Raw genomic sequence first — 15,330 nt, forward strand, 5'->3', positions numbered from 1 at the left:
ACTTTGGTGGTAATACTTTGAATTCATGGTAAGCATGTACTATATATTATTAACTATCTGGGGATACAACAACAAAATCAAATAAGTCCTTCCCTCAAAGAGGTTCCATTCATCAAAGGGAGACAAAATCCATAGAATAAACACAAACAAATATAAGCTAGTAAAGTAGCTAGGGAGGGGCGGATCAGGAAGGGCTTATGAGCTCATGTAGAGAGAATGTAGAGGAAGAAAACCCCAGGTCTAGGAGAGAACCTTAGGACATCCCCACAATTAGGGGAGAAGGGTTTGTATGATGGGCCAGTAAAGGAAACAGAGAAGAGGTCAGACAGGTAGAGGAGGAGAATCAGGGAGAACTGTGCCACAAAACCCAAAGATAGCGTATCCAGGAGCAAAGTCAGCAGCATCCGATGCTTCAGAGTGGTCAAAAAAGATGAGGACTAAGAAAAGACCATTAGATGGGGCAAGAAGAGACCATTGGTGAGTACAGGAAGCATTTTCAGGTGAGTGAATGGTCAGCTGTCAGATTTCAAAGGACTGTGGAGTGAGAAGAGAGAAAGTGGCTACAGTGAGTGCAGACAACTTTTTCCAAGAAGTTTGGCTGTCAAAGGGCGAAGAGAAAGGGATGACAGATATCTTGAAGGCTTGGCAGGGTCTAGTGAACAGCTTTTTTTTTTTTAAGTTGGGGACATCTTGGGTATGTTTAAAAGTGGTAAGAAGGGAATTAGTAAGCAGGGAGGGATTGAACTTAAGAGAGAAACAGACAAAGAGAGACACAGGAAGAGGGAGATAGAGCAAGGCAGAAACAGGATGCTTGAGAAAACAATCTACCTGAGAAGACAAGAGGGGATGGCCTTGGTAAGAAGTCCAAACTAAGAGAAACTAGAGGAAAGGAGGAGAGGGGAGGATTTGAAAGAGTTCTGACACAGAGAAGGGAGAAGAGCTCAGAGGGAATGGCCTCAAACTTCAACAATCATCTAATTGACTGCATAATTAAATTAAAGCAGCATGCATTCATCCATAAAACAATCCTCTTAGAACAGGGTGATCAATTCAAATAGAGTGTCATAGTGTAAAGGGTTCTCAGAGGCCCATATTTGAACAAGAACCCACTCTACAGCACACCAGCGGTTTGTTAGAAGGTCTCTAACGACGATCCCACTACATCTTGGGGCAGTCTAATCCACTTTGGGATAATTGTTGGAAAAGCATATCCTTATATCTGACCCTCTGGCTCTCTTACCCCACTAAGTTTTTGCTTCTCCAGGTCCAATAACACTAGCTCCTTTAATTCATCCTCAAGTGGTATCATCTCCAAGTTTTGCCATCCTGTCTGTCCTCTTCTGGATACTGTAACCAGAATGGCCTTTGTTTTCTTTGAGTGACTCAGCTTACCTCATTGAGCCTCTGGACGCTGTGGCTCGCTCTTCCGGGGCAGGAAGTCCATCCACCATGGCAGGAACCAGAACTTCCTGTGTGATGAGTCATGGGGCTGGCTGAAGGGACGTGTTAGCTGGGTGTTAACCTGGTCTACGCTAGGGGGAGGGGCCAGCTCAAGAACCAATTGGCTCTGGTCATTCAGGCGCCGCTTGATGATGTCAAAAACTCTATAAGAGGGGAGAGGACAACTTGTAGAGCTCTCTTAACTTTTCTGGTTGGCGTGGGAGCAGCGGGGAGCATGACTCTGTGCCAGCCCTTGCTCTCAGGCCGAGCCCAGATGTTGGTAACTATGAACTGTATTGGGTCTGTCTGTTGATATTTGTAATTTGTTTGTATTTAGTTCTGAAGTACGGGGTGCTGGTTTTGTTTTCCCCTGAACTAAATGAATGTTCTGAACTTCAAGGTGCTGGCTGTTTGTTCCCCTGAACTAGCTGACTGTAATCTGTATTTGGTATATCTCTTGATGCTTGTCTCTTTGCTCCCCTGAACTAACTGAATGCTGGCATTTTTTCCCCTGAACTAAATGAATGTTGTCTGTATGCTAACTGAATGCTGGATTAAAGTAAGCTGGTCAACCCCTTCACCGTGCTTTCCTTGTTTAAGCAGATAAAAAGAACCTGTGCTTTCCTGGCATCCTGGCAGCCTCCTAAGTGCTGGCTGTGGGGGGATCTTACAACCCCACAGGAGCTGCTAGCTGGGTTGTGAAAACAAATACCCTGCAGCTGATATATTGCCTTCCTAAAAGATGGCTCCCAGAAATGAACACAGTACTTCAAATTTGCTATCACTAGTTTGGAGCACAAGATCGTCTCACTGATCCTGGATATTATGGCTCTTACTGTGGCCTAAAATTCTATTAGCCCCACTAGGGGCTACCATTAGGCTACCACATCACACTGGTGACTTGTGTTAAGCTTAAACAATCTATTAAAACCTTCAAGATCTCTTTCAGACAAACAGCTATCCATTCATGGACCCATATCTTGTTCTTATAAAGTTGATCATTTGAACCTAAGTCCAAGACTTTATCTTTATTCAATTTCATCTTATTAGATTTAGCCCAAAAGCTCTAGCCTAGAAAGATATATATATATATATGTATGTATTTATGTGTATGTGTGTGTGGTTGTATAAAAAAATCATTCAATCCAACTTGTTAGCTATCCCTCCTAGTGTTTTGTAATCTATGTCTTTATCCAAGTCATTAATTAAAAAAATCCAAGGTCATAGGTGGATTCCTGGGGCATGCCCCAGGAAATCTTCTCCTAAGCTGTTAGTCAAACAAAACAAATAAACACACTTCCAAAAAACCAATAGCTAGCATTTATACAGCATTTCAAGGTTTGCAAAGCACCTTATATATGTATCTCCTTTGATGTTCATTACAACCTAGTAAGGTGCTAGTGTTATCTCTATTTTGCGGATAAGGAAACTGAGGCATTCGTCAGAGGTTAAGTGACTTTCTTAAGGTCACACAGCTAGTAAATGTCTGAAGTCTGCAGGATTCAAACTCAGATCTTCCTGATCCCAAGTCCAATATGATATCCATTGTGCCACCTAGCTTTATGTTCCATTCTGCATATTGAATCCATTACCCCACCCCATCAGGGTTGTATGCTCCATCATTGGTCAATGTTGCTGTTTCTACATTTTTTAACACAATTTCTACACAATCCTAAAACTTCTACAAAAATGAATAATTCATGATAACACATATTATGTTTTGGTTAATTCAAATGCCTTAATATTTTTTTAATCTAGTCCTTTGGGTGTCAGGTACGAAACATTTAACTGATTGATAAATTTTTCTATTTCCATTTTGATGTAATGGTATGAAACAATGATAAATTGCATTTTGGTTAATGGCTGACACCTTTGATGGCAGTTTATCTTAATACTTCCAAAGGTCTATGGGGATATTCTCTTGACTGACACATTACATTCCCTCCTTGCCCTAATAATAGCTAATAATAATAACAGTTAGCACTTACTTAAGGCTTCAAGGTTTGACAATTTTACAAATATCATCTCTATGCTCATAACAACACTGGGAGGTGGGTGCTATTAAGTATCCCCATTTTGATGTTGTTCAGTCATATCTGACTCTTTGTGATGCCATATTTGGGGTTTTTTTCGGCAAAGATACTGGAGTGTTTTGCCATTTCCTTCTCCAGATCAGAACTGAGGCAAACAGGGTTAAGCAACTTGCCCAGGGTCACACATATAGTGTCTGAGGCTAGCTCTGAATTCAGGAAGATGAGTCTTCCTGATTCCAAGGCCAGCGCTCTAATCGCTGTACCACCTACCTGCCCTAAATCCCTATTTTACTTGCCCATGTTCACAGAGCTAATTAAGCGTCAGAGGTCACATTTGAACTCAGGTTTGACTCCAGGTCCATTAACTGCTTTTTGAAGATGATTTCATGTGCAGATGTGGCTATTAAAAAAAAAAAATTACCAGAGGCAGCTAGGTGGCACAGTGAGTAAAGCACCGGCCCTGGAGTCAGGAGGACCTGAGTTCAAGTATGACCTCAGACACTTGACACACTTACTAGCTGTGTGACCTTGGGCAAGTCACTTAACCCCAATTGCCTTGCCTTCCCCCCTGCAAAAAAAAAAAAAGAGTTAGTAAAGAAAAAAATTACCCAATAGCTAACCTTCTAGTGATGAATACCACTTTAGGTTGGTTCTCAAGAAACAAACACAACAGCTTTTGCTAAACCTATGCTAGAAGCCTTTGTAGCTTTACTTGGTCCTGCCAATGGTCATGTTTTATGGGGCAAAGTCATCAAGAATGGTGGGGGAGAGTAGAGAGTGTTGACTCCATTATATGATAGGTGTTTGAGGAAGAGCATAGGGCCATTTGCTCATTAATTAAGTTATTGAAAGTAGAGCATAAAGGCTAAAGTACAGCAAAAGAACAAAAACAAACTCCTAGTCTTCTGATCAATAATTGTCTTGTCCAAATGTGGAAAAAGCAGGCAATAAAATCCCTCTAACACTGAAATCTTAAGGCATGTCAGTTTATAAAAGCAAACCTCTCTCTAAAACAAATAGTACCAAGGATTCTACTAAGAAAACCGTCTTTGCCTCAACCAGGAAGACAAAACCTATGGAAATTTAAACCAATTCAATTCTGTAAATATTCACTATGTGTGAAGCCCTGAGGTAAACCCTGGGCATACAAGGATGAAAAATCATCCCACAAGAATCCCCCATTCTACTAGAAGGAAACGAGTATAGAGAGAAGGTAGAATTTGAAAGATACAACATGCCACAGAAACAGTTCAGGAGGGGGAAGAGAAAAACCAACCTTTTTAGTTTACTAGATTGGAGACAACTTCATGAGGGACAGAACATTTAAGCTGAGCCTTGTGGGAAGACAAGAATTTTGATAGGCATGAAGAAAGCATGCATGGTGGAAGCTGTCCCTTGTTAATGAACAAAGGCTCAATGATGCATGTATCACTGTGTCAGGCCCCACACCTTTCTGCTAAGTAGGCTCTGAGCCCTCAGGGCCCTGAGCAGGGTACAAAAGCTCTGAGGTTAGCGGTTTGCCTTTGGGGCTCTCACTCACTGGAAGACTGTTGCATAATTTGACCAGAGAAGACTCTGGGTAGCCGCTGGAGCCTGCCCCACCACTTTGAAAACCCAGATGTTAGTGCTTCTCTGGTAGCTAAGTATTGTGATGTGGTTAGACAGAAATGGTGATCTGTTTATTGTCTCTGTTTGTAATTTCTGTTCGTATTTGCTCTGAGGTTCAGGGTGCTGGCTTTTCCCCTTGAACTAAGTGAATGGTATATGTATATTTAAAGTAAGACTGTTAACCCCTTAAAGTTGCTTTCCTTAGAAAAGCAGATCAAAGAATCTGTGCTAGCAGCCCTCTTGTGTGCTGGTGTTGTTGGTCTTACATAGCCACAGTAGCGGCAAGCTACGTTGTTGTTACACAGTGAACATTTTGGCTGCAATATGAAATAAGGCTGGAAAGGTAGGATGGAGTAAAATGGTGGAGATCCTTAAATGTTGGCAGGATGAGAAACTTTGCTCACCAATGTTGGGCTCTCTTCCTTACATGGCTAGACCAGTGATGGATCCCGGGGAATCCAGGCCCATTCTTACTATCTACTGTTTCTCCAAGCAGGTGGAAGCTAAGAAATACTCAGGGGCTGAGCTAAAATATCACTCACAGGTTCAGAGAAACTGGGTCCCTAGTGGTATAATTCTAGTGCCTTTTCTTGATTGGTTATCTCTAATTCATCCTGAATAGAGCTGGTTTGTCCAAAGTTATCTGCATTTTTGTCTTCCCCATTAGACTGTGAGCTCCTTGAGGGTACAACTGTCTTTTATTTTTCTTTGTATCCCTCTAGCTTGGCACAGTGACTGACACATAATAGGGGCTTAATAAATATTTATTGACTGATTGAGAATGAAGGCCAGGCCACCTGAACCATCTGCTACAAATTACTAAGCATTTAAAAACTACAAGAAATTATAAGAAACTCAAGTCCAAGAAAGTACTTTTTTGATATTTGGTCTTCTGTGCTCTCATTCCAGCCAGTGAGGATAGGAATAGAAGGAAAAATATTGGAGTATAGTCCAATACTCCTAAAAACATTTTCTTTGAGAGATTGTGCGACTGTGTAACTGTGGCCAGAATTATGGTCCACATGTCATATTTTTCTTTTGAAGAAATGAAAGCCTTCTTTGGTTTTTGTCTATGAAAACAAAGTTTTATTGACGCCTTCTGTTTTTCCCACGCCGTCATTCCCAGATATACTCAAGCTTTACTCTATCCATTCCACGACCCCATTCCAACAAGCTTCCCTAGTAACAAGCAAAATCAACCATAATATTGGCCATGTCTGAAAGTGTATGCAACATTCTACACCCACAATTACCCAGTTTTTTCAAGGAAAGGAGGAAATTGCATTTTCCCTTCTCTTTAGGACTTAGACTGGACATTTCTGTTAAAATAGCAACAACAAGCATTTATACAACACTTTAAGGCTTGCAAAGTTATAAATGTAAACTCATTTGATTGTTTTCTTTTTTCACTGAAGAGCCCAGAAGTTTTCAAAAGAATGGCATTTGATGAGATCAAGCATTGGGACTACTGTTTTGAGGTTGAGTCACATATGTATTTATAGTAGTAACTAAATAAACAGTGAATTTAAAAATGACCAACTACATTGATCACTGATGACTTGGTACTGACTTTATATGGCAGAGCAAAAGAAAACAGAAATGAAGTGAAAAATTTTGCTCTCCCATTTTTCTCTTTAAGATCAGCCAATGGAAACCTGAAACTAAACTCTTTGAATGAAACATCTTACTTTCCAGTGATTTCAGCATTCAACACATACTTAGTCTAGTATACTTGGTGGGACAGAAAATTTAGCTGGGAAGATAGTCCCTGCCTTCATGGAGCATGCCACCTAGTAGAAATGTAACACATAATTATATGTGATCAATCATGCTATGCCCATTGGAGTGTTTGCTACCAACAGGGAGGGATCAGAAAAAAGCCCTATGAAGAAGGTTTGAATCTGGCTTAAGTATGGTCAGGGTCTCAGCAGGAGAAGCAAGCAAGAAAAGGCTCTATTCAGAGAGAGAGAGAGAGTGTGTGTGTGTGTGCGTGTGTGTGTGTGTGTGTGTGTGTGTGTAGGAGCTGAAGAGCAGCCCAGTTTGACTGGAAAGTAATATGAGATAAAACCAGAAAGGAAGAGTAGCACCAGATGGGAGACAGTATGAGGCTGTGGAAAGCATACAAAATTGCCCCTGATAGACTAATGTGATTTTGATCAAGTCATCACTTCTTTGGGGCTCATTTCTCCAGTTTTAAAAGTCCCTTTCTCTCCTCCCCCCATTCTCTTCCACTGGGAGTATGAGTTTCATCCATAAAATGAAGAGGATGAATTGAGAAAATCTTCAAGGTCCCTCCCAGTGCTAACATTCACGAAGCTAGGAAACTAAAATGGAGTAGGTCTTTATATCCCCCACTCCCAACTTCAGTCCCCCCACCAATGTTTAGCGTAGTATCTGGTATGTAGGAGGAGCTTATAACTCTCATGAATGAGGAAAGCCCTTCAGGTAGGCCAACTTCAGAAGCTGGATGCAGTGTTCATTCTTTACCAAGATAAGCTAGAACAGTTTGAAAAAAGAAAAACTGGATGTAAAAACCAAACCAAACAACTTTCCATTACTCAGTAGGATGAGGGTCCTGTACTTATGAATCTTACAAAGATCCCAAATGTCCCATTTAACATAGCTGCCTCCATCCAAATCCTATTCCTCCATGTCATCTAAAAGGAAACAATGCAGAAAACATTTTCTTCCTGGAAGACATTTCCTTGTCTTAATTCTAAGGATCCCTCTTCTGATACAGCACTCAAGAGGAGAACTAAAAACTATAGTAGTTTTCCCAACCTTCTCATTCGTACACACAGAGCAATGCTCCTAGGCTCCAGTTTTCATTTTTATCATTTAACTAAAGAATAAATCTTCCTCCTTAGACTTCCTTTGAAAATACCAGGTCTTTAAATGAGAAAATCCACTCCCCAAATGTTCTCCTGAACCTCTTTTTTTTTTTAACCGAGTGGATACTTTCTAATAATTTGATAGTCATTAAAATTGTGTACATACTTGTCTATGGGCTGAGCTCTCTGCAGTTTGGTTTTAGGAAAATTACTGCCATTGAGGACAAGTATCTCCGAACAATCAAACTCTCTGTCCCTTGGAGAGGGAATCACAATTCTTTCGTTTTTGAGGGTGCTCGATACTGATTTACTTGTGGAATAAGCGACTTTTGCTCCTAGTTCTCAAAAATACTATGTGGGGTAATAGCCTTAACCAAATTATTTCACTTCTTTCCATGTAATTTGCATCTCTTAAACGGAGCCAAGAAATCTTTCCTCTTCATATTCCTTATTAGTGGATTAACAGTGCTTCCAAATATTCCTGGCTGATGGGCTTGTCATTTTGAGTACCAAGACAATAAATATTTCAGGTTTTAAACAAGGCACCAGAGATTTCTAATAGGCCAGTCAGAGCGTGGATTTAGGTAAACCTTAAATGGAATTGTGAAAACACGATTTAAACCTTATCCGATCTTTTTCTGTGTCAGGGATGGTGGTTTGATTGACCTATTTCAAGCCATAATAATAGCTTTGCCCCACAGGGACCATAAATCCAAGAACTACTCATCAAGGGGTGAGGGCGTGTATGTGTTATGTGTTTGGGAGGTGGGGTAGGGGGCTGCAACTCAGGCTGCAATTCAAAGTCTGTGCTGTTCATAAGCAGGCTGCAGCGCCCAGGAAACATCCGCCTTGGATGTCCGTAGGTGTTTGTATTGGGTGCGCTTTGTGGTGGGTTTTACTCTCTATCTCTGAAACCTATCTGCCAGGGAGATTGTGCAATTTTAAAACAGCCAACTGCCACATATTATGGCTGTGCCGACCTCCATGCATGTGGAGGACTTGCTTTCTTTCTTTCCGTGGGCTCCAAAGGGAGGCACACAATGGGTGTGTTGTCCTCTGGGTTAGCATGGTATGCGTGATATCTGTGAAAGGAAGGAGGTGTGAGTCGCTCCTAATACCTACAGCCTTCCTAGCACAAGTGCCCCCCCTAATCAGCCCAAATCATTTAGTCCAAGGGGTGAAAAAGCAACTAGGAGGGGAAATATGTTTGCTCTTATGACCTACATAGAGAACTGCAGCGGTTGGACAGCTTCGACCCAACCAAATGTCGGCATATGGTACAATGCAAATAGGCTGATTTATAAAGCTTTTAGAATAAAAAGTCCACAAATTCCACTTTTACATACATACAAACATACATATACACACATATTTCTCATGTTATTTCTCTTAGTTACTGTCACAGGAAGACATAAAAGAACCTATTGTATAGAAAGCCCCTGGCATTTGGTGAAGTAGACGATCCAGAAATACACGTCAACACAATTCATTAAAACAGCAAATATTTGCTTTCTGTCCTGAGACCCAGAACAGCCAGTTCATTTCATCATACAATTTATGTAACAAAAACTTAATGAAACGAGTCTTTGTACCTGACACCATATTATGGGGAAAGGGGGAATTAAAAGGTTTTCCCTGCAAATATAAATTGCTAAGTTAAAATAAACCATTCTAGCCGAGTTTAGCTCAAAGCAGCTGTCCTTTGAAAGTCCCAATATTTTGGTTTTTTGGTTTTTTTTTTTTTTAAGATGCTTCTTTACTTACCTTGGGCAAACAAGTGTTGGTGTCCAGGAGCAGTTCCGCTGTAAAAAGAGCCCGGTCCCCCCACCTGCCGATGCTTCCAGAGCCCTTGCAAGGATCTGTTAGCAGGAAGCGAGGGAAGCTGAGAGCCACTGCCTTCTGAACCACAAATACATACACCTGCTTCTTCAGAGAGCCCAGCAGAGGACCTTAGGAGAAGAGGGTGACACCCTCCCCTTCTGGGTCACTGGCTTTCAGGACGAGCAGCTAGTGAGCTGTGCAGATAACATTGCAGAGAAACCTAGCCAGTCAGGAGACAAAAACCCTCTCCACTGGCTGATAGCAGAAAGGCAGTGCAGGCACTATCACACTGCATTCCACCCCCTCAGATCAGCTCCTGGGGACAGCTAAGCAGCAGCCTGTTCCAATGAAGTTGCATGGAATTTCCTAGCTGCAGTGACTATTCTTCAGGATGCCCATCTCTCCTTTCCAAATAGTTTCTTTCCCTGTTTTTGTTTTCTTTAAAAAAAAAAATTATCCTTCCAGGATAAAGCTCAGCATAATGTCACGCTGTTTTCCATAAGTAAAATGGCTGGTCCTGCAGACAAGCTCATTGGGTTCCACTGGCTTTTCGTAACCATAGCAACACCCAACAGACAGCCTTCCCCAGCAAGCATGGTTGATCATGTGCAACTCACCAACACAGCATGTTAATTTCTTTTCTTATAAAACTACTCATTCCTCCCCCTCTTCTTTATACGACTTCTTTTGTCTTTCTCAGTATTTCACAAGAGAGTACAAGTCGTCTCTGATTTTCCAGCTTTTAGGGATAAGTTTCCCTCCCCTTTAAATAATGAGCCATGCTAAATGTGAAAGTGAGGCAGTGAAACCCTACTCTAAACTATCCAGGTTAATAGTATGCAAATCACTGTAGAAAGCCTAATTGTAAACACATTGTCAAAAAACAGGTTCTGTAGTTGCTTTGCAGATTAAATACAAAAAAAGGATTTGGCAAATGTAGCCAGTTATGCTTGTTTATTTGTGGTGCTCTGATAGCAACTTAATTGAGACACAGCCCAGTTATTTGTTTATATCTCTAAATAATAACAATAGAATATTGTAGGACTTTTTGTAACAAAGCTTCTGGTAGGTTTTGATCATTGGGATAATGATTTTTAAAACATCTTTCAAATCATCTATGTCAAATTGCAATTTAAAACACACATAATTCATGTTTCTTCCTCCTTGAAAAAAATTACGCTTTAATAAATTAGAATCATTTGCCTCTTACAAATATGCCAAACCAAATTAACAGTATTCTCGCTACATATTTATTTCAAGCTTTCCTTATAAATTAAATGCCAGTTGTCTTCTTCAAGTTGAAGTATGGAATCTGAAGCTGAACACTATCCAAAGAACTAACAAAGCCCCTAAGTCTTGTTATTCAGTTGTGTCAGATTCTTCATGACCCCATTTGGGGTTTTCTCAGCAAAGATATTGGTGGGGTTTACCATTTCCTTCTCCTGCTCATTTTACAGATGAGGAAACTGAGGCAAACAGGGTTAAGTGACTTGCCTAGGGTCACATAGCTAGTATCTGAGTCCAGATTTGAACTGAGGAAGATAAGTCTTCCAGACTCCAGTACACCACCTAGTCTAGTCTTACCTTTTAAATTATTCTAATACTTCAAGAGATTTACCAACATAGGTCTGAACCTCTTTAAGCCTTAGGAAACATAACCAAAAATTTTATCGCCTGGTAGCTTATGTTCCAAACTCAGATTGGGAACTGGACAATTGGGTCCTGACACATACTTTGTGGCCTGGCTTGATACTTGCAGCTTTCCCTGCTTAGTAGGATTTGCTGGAGTTTGTGTTCCCAGTGCTTGCCTAGTTCTCTAGAACACACGTCAAGACATCCAGGAAAGTGACTCCAAAGCCAGAGGTATTTACTATATTTAGGGAAGGGGGCATTCTTCCTCTTCCTCCCCTACTCCAGTTGATACATTCATAGGATAAAATCACAGATAAATGAATGGAAAAAAGGACTTACTAAAGCACCTACTAGGTGCAAAGCACTGTGTTAACTGCTGCAGTTATAGAGTAAATAGAAAAGACAGTCCCTGATCACAGGAGTTCACATTCTAAGGGGGAAGACAACATATGTGGAAGGTTTCAAATAAGTAAGTGTTAATGTATTAGACAATTGTTAAAATCTGGTGGTCCTTTATGAAGTGTGAACACCTTTCTCTGATGAATTTAAAGGGACCCCAGTGGAATTTCACAAGAACTCCCCTGGGAAAGAAGGGATACTGAGGCTCAGAAGTATTGGAGATATGAGTTGCCTTCCCTATGGGTTTGTCCCACTATCATTCATAGTTCTCTAAATTTGTGTCCATTCTTTGAACAAATACTGTATGTATTTCTGGAAATGTGTGTCCCAGGTTCACAGGGAGAACTTTTTTACTGCGCCATCTTAGTAAATGCCTTAGTAAAGAGCCAATTGTGTCTTATTGACTGTTAATAAAAAGCAATACTGGTGAGGGCTTGTGAGATATAATAGTATGGAATTTGATTCACGAGTAACTCCTAGAATCTAGGAGTAGGAGACACCCTCTGGAAATCCAACCTGTGAGTGTCCATGCAAGTTGGAAACAGGTAGCCCAGAATGGGTGCTGCATAGACAATAAATTCTTTGAGGTCCAGAACTGTGTCGAAAGGAATAAATGAAGCATGACCTGACTTATAATTCAATGTGTCAGCATTCCATTTGCCACTGGTTAGTTCCATGATAGCTTTAGGAGTTGCCTGATTTAGACCAGATTTCTTACAATAATAAAGAACTTCAAAATACTCTGGTAATTGCATTTCTGATTTGCCCAGCAATTTGGAAATAAGGTGGTGAGCAGTTATTTCCTCAAGAGAGGCAGTATGATAAGTGGAACTAGGGCCAGCCTTTGAGTAAGAAGGACCTGGGTTCAAAGAACTGTCTCCCTTTCAATGCCCCAGGCAACTCTCTAGAAAGAGTTGATTATCTATATTGGTAGAGGGAGTGTCCATACCAAGAGTTCCTAACACTCACTAAAGCACAGGTCTGGCCCCACCCAGATTCTCAAAATTCTCACAGTTCTCTAACTTTGAATATATCTAGATGAAATTTGATTTGTAGGGTAAGGTTAAAGACATTTGATCACAATGAATTAGGTTTACTCATCACACATTCATTTTGACAGAATATAAACCCAAGATATAATATAAAGTCTCTATGTGTCTTTATTAAAATACTAATTTTTAGTTCCTAGGCCATTCTTCTCTTTATTCTTGTTTTCTAAATACATAATTGTGTTTAATCTATTTTAAATCTTTGTTACAACAGATTTAAGTACAGAACACATAAGGGCACAGGGCAAGTTTAAAACGATGTACCAATCAAGATAAAAATATTTCAAAGCAAAATCTGCAAGTTTTCCAAGGGTTAGTCAAGTTCAAATAACTTTGACATTTTTCTCAGTGTTCTATGGGATTTGCTTTTTAATTGAATCTAAACTGTTTGAGTATATGGAAGAAAGTAGTTAGGTATATTAATGTTTTTAAATGTGTATTGAGCTTTAGAGAACTAATATTTGTACATGCTCTAAAAATGGCATCATTCACCTCTCTCTCCCTCTCTCTCTCTCTCTCTCTCTCTCTCTCTCTCTCTCTCTCTCACACACACACACCTCTGCTCAAGACCAACTAGGTTGATATACTGCTAGGGAAACTGAGTCACAACCATTTTGTCATTTTTACTATAATTGAAACCCCTACACACACACACACACACACACACACACACACACACACACACAACTTCCCCATGTCTCAGGTGCTCTTTGGAGAGATGAATAAAGGGCTTGGCAGAGTTGGTTTTATTGAATGCCAAAAGGCAACAAGTAACAACATTTCATAGCAAGCATTTGTCATCTTGCCCAGCAATGATCACAATGAATGTATGCAGACAAACCAGTAGAAGAATGAAGAAAACAGAAGTTCTATGAACACCTTCAAAAGCTCCACCAATTAAAGTCAAAACTTATTTTGGTACTTGGTGATCCCAAGGCAAAAGTGGGCATGATGCGGTAGGCAAAAAAATAATGTTGTAAAATTCAGTTCTGGATCACAGATTTAGGGATGAAAGAGACTGCCGACAGTCATCTCAACCAGTTCCCTCATTTTACATATTTAACTCCACAAGAATTTATTAATTACTTACTGAGAGCCAAGCACTTTACTAGGTGCTATAGACAAAAGTGAAGCAATTCCTCTGCCGTGGGGGTAGGTGGAGGGGACAACTTGCCCAAGGATATGTCAAAGCAAAATAAATTCAAAGTATTTACTGGAGGGGAAGAGGGAAGAGTGACCACAACTGAAGGAATCAGGAAAAGTCTTGTGGGAGCCTGGGGGAGGGGGGTGGGGTGCCTTGCAAGAAGACCAACCTGTACAAAAGTACAGAGACAGGAACAGAAAGTAGGTCAATTTGGCTAAAATGTAGTTTGTGGGAGAAATAATGTGACATAAGTCTAGAAAGGCAAGATCAGATTTTAAAAGGTCTTAAATACCAAACTGGGGTTTTTGTTTTTTATCCTAAAGGCTATAAAGAGCCATTGACTCTTCTTGAACAACAGAATGAAAAATAAAATTTTATTAGGCACTTATGATGAGCCAGGGATAGTGCTAGCAGTCCTTATATGATGCTTTAAGGTTTACAAAACCCTTTGCGTTTATTATTTCATTCTGCCCTCATGACCACCTACGGAGGAAGGTGTTATTGTGGTCTCCACTATACTGAGCAGAAGAATGAGGTTCCCTGGGGGCAGGTCACGTTGATAAAAGGATCTGAAGTAGAACTGGAATTCTAGTCTTCCTGACTCCCAAGTCCCAGCACTACGGCCCCAGGCTGAGGAAACAAATGGAAATAAACTAGCCCATGCCCTCAAGGATCCTGCTTTCAAATGGAGAAAGACTAGACATAAACAGAGTAGGGACATGCTGTGGGCAGCTCAGTTTTGAAATACCTGGGAAAGTAGTGTGATGGTGAGATTCTGGTCCAGGTAAGGCAAAAGCTCACATTTCAGAACTCTGGATGCCAGGGATAAAGGCTGAATTCTTCTGGGTGGGACATGAAGAGGATGGCCAGAGGGCAGGGGACATGTTTGGAAATGGCCAGGAAGTAGTGTAGTAAGTAGCCTAGTTCTTGGAATGACATGGATAGACTGATACTTAGGGACTATCAGTTTGGTAACTGTGACGGTGGAGTGGAAAAACTGGATGCAAGGAGACCGACTGTAATTCTAATGCAGTGGTGCAGGTGAGAGGTGCTAAATGTTGGAATTAGTGTGTTACCTACCCTATAAATGGAGAGAAGAGGACAGAGGTCAAAGATGCAGCCACTGGTTTGATCTTAAAGTCAAGGGTAGAGATTGCCAAGCTGGGTGACTTGAAGGATAGGTGGTGCCCTTTACAGAAATAGGGAAGTTAGGATGGGTGGGTATAGGGAAAATATGATGAATTCTGATTTGGACAGGAAATTTGCTTAGAGAAAAGTCTATTTGGTTTTTTAAGATAGCTGAATTTAACAGCCAATAAAGCTTAAAAATTTATGGGAACTGTGTAGACCCATTTTTATTAGCATCTCAAATT

At 40.5% G+C, this 15,330-nt stretch overlaps 1 protein-coding gene across 3 annotated transcripts in view; it reads right to left on the bottom strand.

Moving 5' to 3' along the window:
- Positions 1–10,171, bottom strand: part of SORBS2 (sorbin and SH3 domain containing 2) — a 288,776-nt gene extending 278,605 nt beyond the window's left edge. Inside the window, exon 1 of one of the 3 annotated variants that reach the window (XM_036764812.1) lies at positions 9,677–10,171. The gene's annotated coding sequence lies outside the window, so the exon portion shown is untranslated. The remainder of the gene's footprint in view (positions 1–9,676) is intronic. The other 2 variants (XM_036764815.1, XM_036764816.1) reach the window with 2 other exon arrangements.
- Positions 10,172–15,330: the final 5,159 nt, after the last annotated feature.

This window comes from Trichosurus vulpecula, chromosome 6 (genome assembly GCF_011100635.1).
Source record: "Trichosurus vulpecula isolate mTriVul1 chromosome 6, mTriVul1.pri, whole genome shotgun sequence".
Taxonomy (NCBI): domain Eukaryota; kingdom Metazoa; phylum Chordata; class Mammalia; order Diprotodontia; family Phalangeridae; genus Trichosurus; species Trichosurus vulpecula.